The sequence below is a fragment of the Dama dama genome, chromosome 6 (assembly GCF_033118175.1).
Source record: "Dama dama isolate Ldn47 chromosome 6, ASM3311817v1, whole genome shotgun sequence".
NCBI lineage: Eukaryota > Metazoa > Chordata > Mammalia > Artiodactyla > Cervidae > Dama > Dama dama.
Genome location: NC_083686.1, coordinates 2,991,632 through 3,004,982, shown reverse-complemented (window position 1 = coordinate 3,004,982; position 13,351 = coordinate 2,991,632).

The window sequence follows — 13,351 nt, the reverse complement described above, 5'->3', positions numbered from 1 at the left end:
ACAGTCACATTCTTGCCTGTCTGAGCCAGCATGGAAGCGCTGATACAGTTCTTACTATGAGTCCCAACCTCACACCTGCCTGGCCCACAGCCGATGGGACCAGGCCTGAAGATCTGACCCCAGGGAACCAGCTTGAAGCAACAGATTCACCATGTGGGACTCTGAGCAAGAGGTGTGGGGTGTGGGGTCCCCGGGCAGAAAGGCTGGCAGCGTCCCATGCCCACTGGTGAGGGGCAGGGCACGCCTCCCCTGCCCGGGAAGACGGATCGTGGGCACGTGTCCCGCGTGGGGGTTAGCCGGCAGTGCTGCGGGCTCGGCTTGTCCGGTGTGGGGTGGGCGGAGGCCCCCCCAGGCTCCTCCGTGGCCCTGGAGAGGCAGCAATGTAGACGTCAGAGACAGAGAGGGTGAGACACTTGCCTAAGGCCGCACAGTAAAAGGCCGCACCAAGGCTGGCTGGCTGGAGTGCACACAGGTCATGAAGAGAGAGGGTTCCCTGCCCTCATGGGTCCTTCCCAAGGAGAGGTGCGCCCGGAGGGGCATCCGGGAGCCACGGGGGGCGGTGGGGGTGGTCACAGAGCCAGACAGCCAGTTCCTGACTTCAGCAGCAGGGGGTTGGAAGGATTTCTCTAGAACCTTAGTGCCCCAGAAGGCGGCTTTTACTGAAACTCCCTGTTTCTTAAACGGTCTGTTTAAACCAGGAGGACTCGACGCCACTAAAAACAAAGCAGAACCCAGCTCTCAGCCTGCCCGGCGGCTGCTTGGGGGCGGGGAGGACCGTGGTCGGAGCCAGCCGTCCTTGGCCAGCGCCCCAGGGCGCTCAGCACTCCCTTCGCCTGGTTTAACCTCAGGTCCCTCCCCCTGCTGGGGTCCCTGCAAGCAGAGCCGCAGCGGGAGCCGGACCGTGCCCGGGGAAGCGGGCCAGGCGCTTCCTCTCCGAGCCCCACCTCAGTGCCTGCCTGCCTCCTCCCGCTCCCCAGGCGCCGGCAGGGGCCCAGCTGGGGGTGTTGGGAGCCCTTCCCTGGCACAAGTGAAAACCCCAGCTCAAGGGATTGCTGAGGGCCTGGCTGCAGCCTGGGGCCGAAGGAGGGGAGCCTTGGCGCCGGCAGGCTTCCCCTTACAGCGCCCGGTGGAGCTGCCCTCGGAGCCCACCCGGCGCCCGGTCAAGGGGTCAGCCTGCGGCCTGCAGGACTGGAGCTGTGACCTCACCGCTTCCGGGGACAGCGCACCCCTCACACCGCCCGCCTGCCTCCAGCACCAAATCCCCGCAGTGGAGCTGCACGGGGCTGGGAGAGGCGGGAAGGTGACGTCCTGGCAGCTCACGCTGCTGCTGACCCGCATCTGGGGGCTGAGGGGGCGAGGGGCGCTGCGGGCTCTGCCGGTGGCCTTGGGTTGGCACTGGGCGGGTGAAGGCGGCAGGAGCCCCGGAGCCCCCTCCCCAGCCAGGGGCGAGGCCCCCCAGGCACCGGAAGGCGGCTCCGGTCAGCGGCGTGCAGGTGGACGCTCGGGCCCCGGGCCCAGCAGGTGGAGGGGAGGCCTGTCACAGCCCCACCAGCCCCGAGCGAGGTCACACAGTTTGGGTAAGATGGACAACCACGGTGACGTGACTTCCAACAATGAGCTCGCAACACAGGCTTCCCCGGGGCCCTGAGACCAGCCCGCCAGGCCTGGGGCAGGTTTCCCTTCCCCTCTCTGAGCCTCCGTTTGCTCACCTGTAAAGTGGGGGGAAGAGCCCCCTCCAGGCCAGTCACTTCCAGGGCCCAGGTCCTCTGGGGCCCTTGCTCCTTCCCAGCCCAGGCGCCAGCCCACCAGCCTCACACCCCATCCTGCGATGCCCTCAAGGGCTGGCAGTTGGCCGGCTCAGAGGGGGCCCAGACAGCTACTTCTGTCCGCAGCACCTGACCCAGAGCCTTTGGAGTTTCCACGGAAACCAGAAAGCAGATAAGCCTGAGGTTTTTTGTGATCGCACCTCTCCTGGCGTTAACCAAAGGAGCACAGAGCAATCATAAATCTGAACTTGAGCCTTCGCAGCGGGGCTTCTGCACCGCCCTGAGGACCAGCGCCGCCCGTGAAGGGAGCCCAAGGAGGGGAGGCGGGAGGGGGTGCCCGCGGCTTCAGCCTGTGCTGCTCAGTAGATTTTGCCCCCCAGCTCCGTGTGCCCCGGTGGGCACGACAGCCGAGGGCCGCAGCCGCTGACCTCTGGACCACCCAGTGCAAGGGGCACGCAATAAACACCAGGCAGGCGCTGGTAACCTCCACACTCCTCCTGGGCTTAGCAGGGATCTGGGGCCCTGAGACGCGGAGTGTGAGGCGGGATCATGGTGACGTCAGGACTGGGCAGGGCCAGGGGTCAGGCAAGAAGGGGGTCTCGGGTGGGTTCACACGGGAGCCCTGATCCCTTGGGAGCTGTGAGAGCAGTGCTGGCCGGCCAGCCCAGCTGGCAGCAAGGGCCCCTTTTGTACCCCTGGTGCCCTGGGCTGGACGGGGGAACGGGCTCCCAAGGGGAGGCCCTAAAGAGGGCGATTCCCTCTGAAAGAGGCGGAACGGGGCCTGCCCGGCCCTGCCATGAGCAGGGGCCACGACGCCCTGAGCCCTGCGCAGGCTCTGCAGTCGCAGAGAGTCCGCCTAGACTTCGCCACTGAGCAACAACTCGGAACGCCTGCTCTGGGCGGGGTCCTCTTCTAGGCTCAGAACCAGGAACCCACGAGCCAAAGATGGAGATGTTACCCAAAAAAAAAATCTGAATCTAGAATAAAGAACTGCGAATCATGAAGGAAAAAAGGCAGATAAAGCAGACACACAAGACACCTCAGCGAAGAGGATATTCAGACAATCGATGAATGTGAAGAGGTGCTCAGCTTTTTCATCCTTGGGGAAGTATAGATCGAACCACCCCGAGGGTCAGTAACCGCCCGCTGGAATGAAGACCTGAGATGTACAGACCGGTGGTCACCGCTGGGGGAAGCTGGTTCCGGCGCTGTGAGCCAAAGTTCGGGTCGCCCCATCTGGCAGCATCTGCGGGGCTGTGACTCAGCACGTCCACTCCCGTTGTGGACGCCCAGCAGAAGCACGCACAGTGGCCGCCCACTGGAAGCTCCCAACAGCGAGCGGCTGACACGCCTGCGACAGGACTGCGACGGCCTGGCACCCCGCACCGCCTGGCTGGGTCCTGGGCGCAGGGCTGCGTGAGCAGCCGGACGGAGACTCATGTCGCGGTGCTGCATTTGCAAAGGTCCCGCCCAGGCAAGGCCGTCTGCGGCGGGATGGACGCGCTTACTCTCGGGGAGCCGTGGGAGGCGGGCAGAGGCCTCAGAGCACAGGTGCCCATCTGCGATTTCTGATCTGGGTGGTGGCTTCAGGCGTGTGGCCTCTTCATGAGACCTCATCCAGCTGTTCAGTCAGGAAGGGTAAGCCATCTATCTACTTAAGAAATAGGTCCACAAAGGTCCATCTGGTCAAGGCTATAGTTTTTCCAGTGGTCATGTATGGATGTGAGAGTTGGACTGTGAAGAAAGCTGAGTGCCCAAGAATTGATGCTTTTGAACTGTGGTGTTGGAAAAGACACTTGAGAGTCCCTTGGACTGCAAGGAGATCCAACCAGTCCATCCTAAAGGAGATCAGTCCTGGGTGTTCATTGGACGGACTGATGTTGAAGCTGAAACTCCAATGCTTTGGCCACCTCATGTGAAGAGTTGACTCATTGGAAAAGACCCTGATGCTGGGAAGGATTGGGGGCAGGAGGAGAAGGGGACGACAGAGGATGAGATGTTGGATGGCATCACTGACTCAATGGACATGAGTTTGGGTGGACTCCGGAAGTTGGTGATGGACAGGGAGGCCTGGGGTGCTGCGGTTCATGGGGCCGCAAAGAGTTGGACACGACTGAGCGACTGAACTGAACTTAAGAAATGTACCAACCACACCCCCTAGCTCAGCCCGCACCGTGAGACAGTTACAAGACCCACCAGCACACAGGTGTCTCGAAGACCACGTGAGATGCCTATCCACAGGCACCGGGAGTTCCAAGTTCATTTCTTCAACAAATTCAGAGCTCCTGAATATTTATGGGAAGGACTGATGCTGAAACTGAAGCTCCAGTACTTTGGCCACCTGATGTGAAGAGCCAACTCAATGGAAAAGACTCTGATGCTGGGAAAGATTGAGGGCAGGAGGAGGTGGTTGGATGGCATCATAAACTCCAGGAGATGATGACGGACAGGGAAGCCTGGCCTGCTGCAGTCCATGGGGTCACACAGAGTCAGACATGACTTAGCAACCGAACAACAACTCGGAACGCCTGCCCTGGGCTGGCTCCTATTCTAGGCTCAGAGGAAGCAATCTTGAAGAATCAGAGCTGAACCCTGCCAAGCCGACCATTAGGAGCTCACCGACCAGTGAGGGGTGCCTAGGTTCTGGTGACTGGCAGCCTAGGTTCTCACGCAGCGCCGGGCTGTGAAACGGTACTGCAGACGAACCCCTGTCCTCAAGCTGCTCCCAGGCTGGTGGGGACTCAGAGAGACAGTAACACAATAACACAGAGCCGTGGGAGCCGGAGGAGTGCCTGACCCAGGCTGGGGAGGGACGAATCAGGGAAGGCTTCCAGGAGGAGGTGACCCTGGAATGAACCTCAAGGCGGCTGGGGCTGGGCTGGGAGTTGGCGCTGCCGCTTCGTCCTCCCAAAGTACTCAGGCTGCTCACTGTCTGCTCCCCTCAGCCTTGGCTCAAATATCCCCTCCCTGGGCGGGTTGGTCTGAGCTGGTTCACTTTTGGTTCTGGAAGCAGGATGGTGTGTTCCGCCTGCCTGTACCTCAGGGGTCCAGCCCAGGGCCTGGTATGTCCTGGCGGCTCAAGAAATATTTGTCCAGCTGATGCTTGATAGACTGGCTGACATCGCAGCCAGGACCCCCACACTCTGAGCTGGATTTACTGTGCTTGTGAGATGGGCCTTTTGGCTAAAAACACGCAAGATTTTGCCACCAGCACTGCGAGTCCCAGTCTCAGCACTAAGGCTTGTTAAGTGCTCTGTGACTCGGGTAAAAACACGTCTCTTCTCTGAGCCTCGGCTCCCCTGTGTCTCCAGGGCACCACACCTGCTCCGCACCCTCGATCAGAGCCCGGCGCACAGCAGGAGCTCAGAGCGGGCAGAAGACACTGTTGTTTTGCTGTTGTTCAGTCGCTGAATCGTATCTGACTCTGCAACCCCACGGACTGCAGCACGCCAGGCTTGTTTTGCACGAGACCATTTATTGAAAGGATCGGGCTGTCCTGAATCTCAGGGACCAACAGGCAGGACCACGGCCACCGCCTGCAGGGGACCACAGCACCCCTGGGGGCTGACACGCTGACGTGCCGCTTGTTTGGACCCGGGTCTCGTGACCAGGAATACACTGCCCGCTGCCTGTGTCTCCCCACCCCCACTCCACTCGGGGGCCGCCATCTGCACCAACATTTTCTTCTATTTGTAAACAGTCTGCTTTTCTTCTACTGAAGTCAAGTGAGTGGTGGAGAGGCCGGCTCCTCCTCTGCAGACAGAAGGGACAGACCCTGCGCCCCCAGCCTCTGCTGCTGACGGCCTGGCCTCCACGCCCTTCTGACGACCTCTTGCACAGTCATCATGAAGGTTTGCTGGGGCTTCTGAGGTTACAGGGAGCAGCTATTAAGGAGGACTCTTGATATTAAGCTGATTTTTATTCCCAGTAGGTCCTGGAGCTGGGGAGCTTGGGGGTGGGGGCGGGGTGGGCCGACAGGAAGGAACCTGGCTCTGTTTGAAAAGGAGAGACCCTGAGTCGGCACGTGGTGGCCGGGAGGAAAATAAACCCTCAGGAAGACCCTCAGGAGAATAGACTCTCTTTCCCCTATACGTTCTGATCAGCCCTTCTCAAACGATCTGTAGGGAAGAACCATTTTAAAAAAATTCCCAATCTGTCAGACCAGTACTTTAAAATATAATAAACTGTTAGAAAATGAAATAAAAAGAGAGTCATTCAAAAGGCAGGCCCATTTAAGAATCATTATTTAAAAACAATTAGCAACAGGGCTTCCCTGGTGGCTTTGGAGTAAGGGGTCCACCTTCCTGTGTAGGGGGTCACAGGTTCCATCCCTGATCCCGGAAGGTCCCGCACGCCACGGAGCAACTAAGCCCGGGCACCACAGCTACTGAGCCTGCACGCCAGGGCCGGGAGCCGCGACTACCAAAGGCCACGTGCCCAGGGTCCACTACTCCACAACGACAGAAGCCGCCTTGATGAGAGGCCCCCAAACCCCCGCTCGAGAGCAGCCCTTGCTTGCTGCAATGAAAAGCTCTTGCAACGACGAAGACCCAGCACTGTCAAAAGCAGATAAAATTATTTGAAAATAAAATTTAACAACAGACAAAAAGTCACTTTGTCAAACTGTCACAAACGTTTCTGTCGACTCTTGATTTCTGCGTCTTTTTTTTTCCCGACCAGCAGTAACAGTTTGCAGGTGGCTCTGGGCCAGGGCCAACTCGGGGTCACACTGGCCCCGTGGGGTCAGCCTCAGGAAGATGGCTTGTCCTTGGCCGAGGACGGCGAATTGCCTGGAGCTGAGAGGCCTGAGTGTCCCGGAGGCTGGGGGCCCTGCAGAGCTGCAGGCCTGGTGCAGCTGAGGTCACTGAGCTCCAGGAGAGGGCCGGGGCCGTGTCCGGCGTGACCCTGAGAGGTGGTGGGGACCTGGGCAGAGATTTGCAGGTGGAGAGGTTGCCTCCGAAGATAGAATGGTGGGAAGGAGGCCTTAACTTTGGGAGGCGGCTCCCCTTGGACCTTGTGATATCAGACTGATCAGACAAGTTTCAATTCTTTCCCTTTGACCCTGTCGTGTCTTTTAGTTTCTTAGCCTTCTGAGGGAGTTTCACGCTTCTTACAACTTGGGCAGGAGGACCAACGAGAGAAATGAGGGGTGGGGAGGAAAGGGGGAGTAGGGCTTGCTCCTTGCCACACCGATAGCCCAGGGCAGCCCAGCAGCATGAAAAACAGCAAATTGTAAGCAACTGGATGGTTGCCGGGGTGGGGAACGGGGAGGGGGGCCTTGAACGGAAAGTCTGTGAGCTGCCTGGGGGCAGGGGGGTTCATGACAGCCCTGCAAATGGGGACAGTTACTTCTATGGGCTTCCCTGATAGCTCAGCTGGTAAAGAATCCGCCTGCAATGCGGAGACCCAGGTTCGATTCCTGGGTCGGGAAAATCCACTGGAGAAGACAAAGGCTACCCACTCCAGTATTCTGGCCTGGAGAATTCCATGGACTGTATAGCCCATGGAGTCACAAAGAGTTGGACATGACTGAGCAACTTTCACTTTCACTTTCATGGTATCTGTGAAGAAATTGAGACCAAGAGAAACGAAGTGAGCTGCCCATGCTACACAGCAGGTGAGCGTCAAAATGTTGATTTAACCTGATCATCAAAGCATTGATTTAACCCAATCAGACTCCAGAGCGCCGGCTCCTTCCAGTGTACCATGCTGCCTTTTGTTACGACTGAGCTCATGACACAAATGCTGATGTATTCAGTCAAGGTTGGACTTCACTGGCTTATGTAAATGGCAAAACTGCCTTCTGCATTTCTTCTGTGGAAATGGAGCCTGACTTCTTGCTCCCCTTTTGGCTCCAGGCTGTGAATTCCAGAAAGATAGACACGGTGTCTGTCTTTCCTGATTACCCCTGCATCCTCAGTGTTTACAATGGATTCGGTGCTTAATAGGTGCTCAGTAAATGTTCGTATTAATGGAATGAATGCCTCAATGAACAAATGCACATGTTGTGGGGACACAGGATTTATCCTCACAGTTATCCATCTTTCCAGCCATCCATCATCCCTCCATCCACCCATTCATCCATCTGTCTATATCCATCCACTCATCTACCCGTTTAGCCATCCACCCACCCACTCATCCATGCACCCACACACTCATCCATCCATCCACCCAGCCATCCACTCATCCACCCATCCACCCACCCTCTCACCCATCCACCCTCTCATCCATCCACCCACCCACCCATCCATCCATCCACCCACTCATCCATCCACCCACCCACTCATCCATCCATCCATCCATCCACCCACCCATTCATCCATCCATCCACCCACTCATCCACCCACCCTCTCACCCATCCACCCTCTCATCCATCCACCCATCCATCCATCCACCCACCCACCCACTCATCCATCCATCCAGCCATTCATCCACCCACCCACCCATTCATCCATCCATCCACCCACTCATCCATCCACCCTCTCACCCATCCACCCTCTCATCCATCCACCCACCCACTCATCTATCCATCCAGCCATCCATCCACCCATCCACCCACCCACTCATCCATCCACCCAGCCATCCATCCATCCACCCACCCACCTATCCATCCACCCACCCACCCATCCATCCATCCACCCACTCATCCATCCATCCACCCACTCATCCATCCACCCTCTCACCCATCCACCCTCTCATCCATCCACCCACCCACTCATCCATCCATCCAGCCATCCATCCATCCACCCACCCATTCATCCATCCATCCACCCACTCATCCATCCACCCTCTCACCCATCCACCCTCTCATCCATCCACCCACCCACTCATCCATCCATCCAGCCATCCATCCATCCACCCACCCATTCATCCATCCATCCACCCACTCATCCATCCACCCTCTCACCCATCCACCCTCTCATCCATCCACCCACCCACTCATCTATCCATCCAGCCATCCATCCACCCATCCACCCACCCACTCATCCATCCACCCAGCCATCCATCCATCCACCCACCCACCTATCCATCCACCCACCCACCCATCCATCCATCCACCCACTCATCCATCCATCCACCCACTCATCCATCCACCCTCTCACCCATCCACCCTCTCATCCATCCACCCACCCACTCATCCATCCATCCAGCCATCCATCCATCCACCCACCCATTCATCCATCCATCCACCCACTCATCCATCCACCCTCTCACCCATCCACCCTCTCATCCATCCACCCACACACTCATCCATCCATCCATCCATCCATCCACCCACCCATTCATCCATCCATCCACCCACTCACCCATCCACCCTCTCACCCATCCACCCTCTCATCCATCCACCCACCCACTCATCCACCCACCCATCCATCCATCCACCCACTCATCCATCCACCCACCCACTCATCCATCCACCCACCCACTCATCCAGCCATCCAGCCATCCATCCATCCACCCACCCACCCATCCATCCACCCATCCACCCACTCATCCATCCACCCACCCACTCATCGGTTCATCTTTTTATCCACCCATCAGCGCCCGTCCATCCATTCACACTCCCTCCCTCCATCTTTCCTTCCTTCCTTCCTCTTTGCCACCCTCCCTGCTTTCTTCCTTCAGTTCAACGAGAGGGAGAGAGTGGGACAGATAGAGAAAGTAGCACTGACATATATATGCCGTGTACACACCAGCATATATGTCAGGCATAAGCTGGGCTGCTGGTGAGGAGTTGCTATGTAGCACAGGAGTCCAGTCTGATGCCCTGTGATGACCTGGGGGCATGGGGTGGGGGGAGGGGAGGCAGGTGAGGGAGGGAGGGGACATATGTATAATTATGGGTGGCTTGCATTGTTGTATGGCAGAAACCCACACAATGTTGTAAAATTGTTTTTGTAATATTTAAATTAAAAAAAAAATTTTTTTAAGGTATTGAACCAGGAACATCTCATGTACCGTGCACTGTGTTATCCTGTGTGGGGTCCCTAGTGACATTTGCAATAATGTAACCTCACAACTTCTCAAGAAATTGCTCAGTAGTGCTGGTTACTGAGGTTGAGATGGTTGGGTGGTGTCCACTGATTCAATGGACATGCACTTGGGCAAAACTCCTGCAGACAGTGAGGGACAGGGAAGCCTGGCGTGCTGCGGTCCCTGGGGCCGCGAAGAGTCTGACATCACTTGGCGACTGACGGACAACAAACCTTGCAAGGGTGTAACCAGCATGCTGAGCGATTCCTTGAGAAGCTCTGCCTCCCTCTCCTGGCAGGTGTTAAACATTTCACGAGGGGGGTGGTGTGAGAACGGAGCCTCTCCTTGACGGCAAGGCCCTGTCGTCACCCGGCCCGTTATTGTCTGGGAAGAGAACGGACTTGAACAGCACCCGCGGAAAGGTGCTGAGTCCTGGGGGCTTGGCCGTCGTTACCGGGCAGCCCTCTGCGCGGCTCCATGGGTTGGGTGGCCCCAGCGTTGTAGCCGCAGAGCGTTTGCTCCACACGGACCATTAGCAGAGTTCTTTCCAGGATTTCATAAAGGAGACAGCAGGACAGAGCCTTCAGCAGACACAGGCAGTTTTCGAGGTTTCCTGGTGCAATGATTCATCCACAAATGTACTTTGAAATTCATTTCTCTCCAGCGGTGATCAGGGCCAGGCCCTGGACAAGTTGTCTCCCTTCCCCCAGCGCCAGGGAGCAGAGGAAGGGGCCGGCCAAGTGCAGGGTCTCCTGAGTTCCGGAGTCAACGGCAGGCGAGCCCCAGCCCTGCCACCAACCTGCCGTGAGAGGGCCTCCAAGTCCTCTCCTGAGGACCACTCAGACCAGGGGGCTCTCTGGTCCTTCCAGCTCAGGTATCCTCCGATGTGGACCCTCTCCTGGGTTCCTGCTCCTTCAGAGTCTGTTTTCAGCCCACAAGAGGCCATGGCTGGAGAGGATGCAGACCCTGGGATCAGACACCTGGCCCTGCCATGCAGTCTGAGCAACCTGGGTCAGACCCTCTGCCCACACCTGCACGGGTGGGTAGCGGGGCAGCGTGTCCCATCCGCAGGGAGGGCGGGGGTAGGAAGGCCTGCTGGGGGCGGGCTCTGGGGTGGAAGTCCTGCAGGCTCTGTGCACCCCTGGGGCCAGACAACAGAGGGGGGCCCCAGCTGCCACCGAGGGGGTCTGCCCTGCTCCATCTCCAGCCCCCCGGCCCAGAAAACCCCCAAAGACATGCCCACTGGAGGCTGGGCCCGGGCAATTCAGCTGCCCCCTGCATAGGCTCTCTCGCCCTCCTGGTGGTGGCCAGGCTCAGGGGCCACGTCAACGGCAGGCCCGTGTTGGGAGGCGGCTCCATGGCTCAGGGTTTACACGAGGCACAGACGTTTGGCAGGATGTGAAGAGGGCGGGTGCCTGGGGAGAGGGAAGGAAAAAGTGACTTCCAAGAACTGAGCCGCATTCAGGAATCTCTTCGCCTCGACAGCGCCCTTTTCCTGCGCTGGCCTCGCTGGCCTGACTCTGTCCGTCCAGGCTGCAGCTGGGTGTTAGGGCAGAATGGGGGCAGGAAGACTGTCAAGGTCCTCCCGACCCGGGGGGCGGCAGGGGGCGCGCGGGTGGAGAGTGAGGGTTCTGGGTGGGACAGAAGCACCTTCGAGCAATTTAACAAGTTCTCACCTGCAGAGCGAGGAAGGGTCTTCCTGGGCAGGGAGGCCTGGAGGTGATCAGGGGCACAGCGGAGCCTTCAGTGTGGACGCCCCTCTGCTCGCAGAGAGGCCTGTGGCCACATCAGCCTGGACAGGCCGTTTCTGGGACCCTCAGTCTTGTCGCCTGTGAGCAGGGGGCTGGGGGTGGTGGGAGAAGGCGGGGGGCCACTGTAGCATCATCGAGGACTTCCTCTGGGTCTTTCCCGCCTGGCGATCTGAGGGTAGGACAGGATGGTGCCCATGCTCTGGGTCATTTGTCCCGGCGTGCCCTCAGCCCAGGAGATGAGCAGGGTCAAGGGTCAGCGGTGCCCAGCCTCCGGGAGGTGGGGACAAGCAAGCTGAGTTGGGGACTAAAGCACTGTTCTCGGCAGACAGAAGGACCCTTTGCTGAATCCCCATGCTCGGCGCCATGTCTGGCCTCTCCTGGGGGCGTGGTTGAGAGAACCCCCGTGGGCAGCAGGGCCCAGGAGCGCTTGGCACCCTCCTGTGGGATGACTCATCCAGCTGCTTACTGGGTGGCCCTGGACCCTGCAACCAGTCTTTTGGAATGTCATCTTCAGAAAGCCAGGTGGACGGGGCCAGCTAGAGCTCTGGGCGGGAATAGTGGCTGGGGAGGTCACCCTGCTGGAGCACCAACTTTGGGAGACCCTGGGTGAGCCCCTTTTCTTGGGGCCTATAGAGTGATGGGGAGTGAGGATAGTCCTCTGAGCCTCTGATGGGAAGGAGATGGGGTGCAGAAGTCTGGTGTGGAGTTGAGCTGAGGAATGAGTGGGCTTGGTGGGACCCCAGGAGACAGGCTGAAGGGAGAAGCAGGTGAAATTGGAGCTGCAGGTGTGGCCATGAAGTCGAGCGGAGGTACCCAAGTAGAACTTAAGGAATGTTCTTTAAAGGGGAACAGACAGCAGGTGCTCACCCCTTAACCTCTGCTCTTCCCTTCCTCTTGGGTGGGATGCAGATGTGCTAGTTGGAGCTTCAGCAGCCAGATTGTGACTTTGAAGACAGACACTGCACACTGAGCATGTTGAAGCAGAAAGAGAGCGGGCTCTGGGGTCTCTGCTGACCTCATGCCTCCTGACATCTTCTACCTGAGAAAGTAAACTGCTGATTTGCTTAAGCCATTTAATTACGTCTTTTGGTCTTTCCAGTAGTCATGTACGGGTGTGAGAGTTGGACTGTAAAGAAAGCTGAGCACTGAAGAACTGATGCTTTTGAACTGTGGTGTTGGAGAAGACTCTTGAGAGTACCTTGGACTGCAAGGAGATCCAACCAGTCCATCCTAAAGGGAATCAGTCCTGAATATTCATTGGAAGGACTGATGTTGAAGCTCCAATCCTTTGGCCACCTGATGCAAAGAGCTGACTCACTGGAAAAGACCCTGAGGTTGGGAAAGATTGAAGGCAGGAGAAGAAGGGGACGACAGAGGATGAGATGGTTGGATGGCATCACTGACTCGATGGACATGAGTTTGAGTAAGCTCCGGGAGCTGGTGATGGACAGGGAGGCCTGGCGTGCTGCAGTCTGTGGGGTCCCAAAGAGTCGGACACGACTGAGCGACTGAACTGGACTGAACTTCGCTGACTGCAGCCACCCCCCGGCCCTATCTCACTCAGCCATCCTAGGGGCCCAACTGGGTGCAGGACCGGACGGTACGAGCAGAAGGGAAGGAGGGTGGGAGATGTGGGGGTTCCAGAGAGAATGTGAAGTAGCTACTGGAGAAGTCGACTCAGCACGTCTTTACTATTTTGTAGGAGATAATGTTTGGGCAAAGCCGGTCAGTACTACCAATATCAGGAATGAGAGAGATGACACCATTCTAGATTTCACAGATACTAAAAGGAAAACAGGAAACGGTCTGGATAACTTCATGTCAACAAGCTCAGCAACCTAGCTACAAAGGACAAATTCC